Raw genomic sequence first — 3024 nt, 5'->3', positions numbered from 1 at the left:
ACCCATTTTTCATATTTATAAGTTATTTTTGGAAATGTAATAAAACTATAACCATTGCGTTCATGGTTTAGCTCAATACCTTTAAATCAAAGCTTCATACCAATACCTAAAGATTGTTTCAAATTATCTAGCAAAAGTTCTAAACCTAAACTAGACAGGAAAAAAGAAATTTCAAAGGGCAAGACAAATATATATATATATATATATATGACATAGATTGAATTCTTTATTATTATTAAATATTTTTAAAAGCGATAACTTGTTATGGATCTAGAAAATTGCATGTTATGATCATATCAAATGATTTGTCATAAACATTATTTAGTTTAATTGCTTTCCTTTCTAATTTATCAATTTGCTCATATATTAATTAAATTTATAGATAGAAAATTTTGATTTTACATTACTTTATGGCATCAATACATTGAGCCTGTAATCACCAAGTTTTTCAATATGCATCAAGATCGCTTTGTTTTTAAGATGTTGATATTTTACTCTCTCTTTTTTTGATAAATTATTTATTATATTCTGTGAAACTTGACATGATATTTTTGGATAAAACCTTATATATTCACAATTCTTCAATTTGTTATTTAGCGGTTTTCAAATTTATTTCATTTGATATTGAATCTGATATTATTTAAGAGTTCAATTGACCTATATAATTGTATACATTCATAAATGTTTTATGATAAATTAAGTTCAGAATTATTTATCAGTCTTCTCGATTATTAATAATGTAAAATATTAGATATATTGATTGGTCAAGTTTTTAACCCGGTAACTTAACTGAAAGGAAGTATATGCGGGATCAATTACATGGAGCAAAGGTACTCTAAAGAATTTTTAAAACAGGGTAATCAATCCTATTCTAGCATTGAAAACATGTAAATTGAAGAACCGTAGAATCCATTGAAGAGATCAATCCACTAATTTATTGAATATTCTACTTAGACCCCTAAACCCCAATCGAAGAACTACTCACACATAGCAATTGAATAAAAGCAAATATATATATATATGAAAGAAAACATTATGAAATTGCTTAAATAATAAGAAAGGGTTTAGAAATCTTCTCCAAGTGTCAAGAGGATGAATTATTTCCTCCAAATTATTTAGAAAGCAAAGTGCAATGTTTAGAACTGAAATTATGAAAGATAGCTACTAAATAGTCGCCTAGGGTATAAAAAAAATAGGAGACGAGTTGGGTCGGTTCTATAGTGTTTCAGATCAAACATGGGCCAGATAATGCATGCGAGGTAAGGGATCGATCAGTCCATATACAGATCAACCGGTCTGACACTCTCAGCTTTTAGTTCTGCATCTGCTTCAACTGCTCGTCAGATTTACCTGTCTGCAGTAAATCTAGTATAACTCTTAAATTAACCGTTAGAATTTCTCAAAGTAAATTGAAAATGCAAGCTAACATCAGTCTCCAACCTGTGTCAAAATTTGAGAAAGATCTAACGGTTGAAAATAGTCCATATGATCCCAAACATCTGACACTTCAAGATGAATCTACAACTCTAAATGTGTTTCTGCATCCCAAAACGGCTCGTTTTACTCCAAAACAACTTAAAACCTATAAAGACTCTATAATGTACTAAAATACTGTTGAAAATAATTTTGCTCAATAAAATTTATAACATGAAAGAGAAAATAAAGACTTAAAACCGAGAAAAACACAATATATCATTTGTTTTAAAAAGACTAAACACATATAATTAGAAAAGGGAGAGACTGTGATTTTTAAAATTAAGATAATTCAAAATATAAATGGATCTAAAGTATATAACTTTTGTTTTTTCCGTAGAACCCTATGCAAGTCAAATTTGAACCACATATTCAAGAAATTGTTGTAGCATTTCAAAATGCCATAGTATCACCAATAATTTTTATTGAAACTGGTATCCGAAGTTACATTGATATTTTTCTTTAAAAATTCAAATATTTTAAAAACTATTAAGTTCGACGTTTGTGATATATTTATTTGATAAAACATTTTAATGTCATAAATTTATTGCGCTAACGTTGTAGTTTTTTTTTGGTTTTGGTTACGGTAAGTTTTCAATGATCTATAAAGAGCTAGCCTAACTTAATTTTAAGAAGAGATACAATACATTTTTCGATACAAAAAACGAAAACTCAAGCAAGCTAATTTTAGGAAACAAAAATATGTCTAAATTTAGCGCTCAGGTTTCTTTGCTATTCATTGTTGTAGCTTTGGTGTGTGCGTTTGTTCCGGTTTTTTCAGTCGATTAAGGGGAAGTAAAAACATTATGGGATACTTGCCTTGTGAAAATCACTCCTAAGTGTGCGTTGAATATAATCGCGGTTGTCTTCGGAAATGGAACACTCTCTGATCTTTGTTGCAGGGATCTCGTCAAAGAAGGAAAATTGTGTCACGATACACTTATAAAATATATTGCCGACAGACCTAGTTTGATTGCCCATGAAACAGAATATCTTAAGAAGAGAGATGAAGTATGGAATCATTGTGTCTCAATCTCTAAAACTCTTTAAAATATGTATTGCTTATACTATTTGGACCAATTAAATTGATATTTCTTTGTTGTTCAAATTTCTTTTACCTGTAATATTTATCTTTTCTTTTAAAAAGATTTAAAGCAATAATAGCAAATTAATTATTGGGCAAATTTATACCTTTAAGTTTCTTACAATTAGATTATGAAAATGATTTTCAAAATACAAATTAAGCGCAACATGTTAATGTTGAATGATTTAAAATGTAATATATATATTGATTTTAAAAGTATTTTTATTTTGTATAATTCAACAATGTTTTCTATGATTTCTTGTTCTTAAAATTGAAATACCCATTTTTTATATTTATAAGTTTTTTTGGAAATGTAAATAAACTATAACCATTGACTTCATTGTTTAGCTCAATACCTTTAAATCAAAGCTTCATACCAATACCTAAAGATTGTTTCAAATGATCTACCAAAAGTTATAAACCTAAACTAGACAGGAAAAAAGAAATTTCAAAGGGCAAAACAAATA

At 27.8% G+C, this 3024-nt stretch overlaps 1 pseudogene; it reads left to right on the top strand.

Annotated features, from left to right (window-relative positions):
- Positions 1 to 2175: 2175 nt before the first annotated feature.
- On the top strand, positions 2176 to 2562 carry LOC17895089 (annotated as a pseudogene).
- The last annotated feature ends 462 nt before the right edge of the window (positions 2563 to 3024 follow it).

Source organism: Capsella rubella, unplaced genomic scaffold, assembly GCF_000375325.1.
Source record: "Capsella rubella cultivar Monte Gargano unplaced genomic scaffold, Caprub1_0 scaffold_2, whole genome shotgun sequence".
NCBI lineage: Eukaryota > Viridiplantae > Streptophyta > Magnoliopsida > Brassicales > Brassicaceae > Capsella > Capsella rubella.
This window is presented reverse-complemented; position numbering and strand designations above follow the sequence as displayed.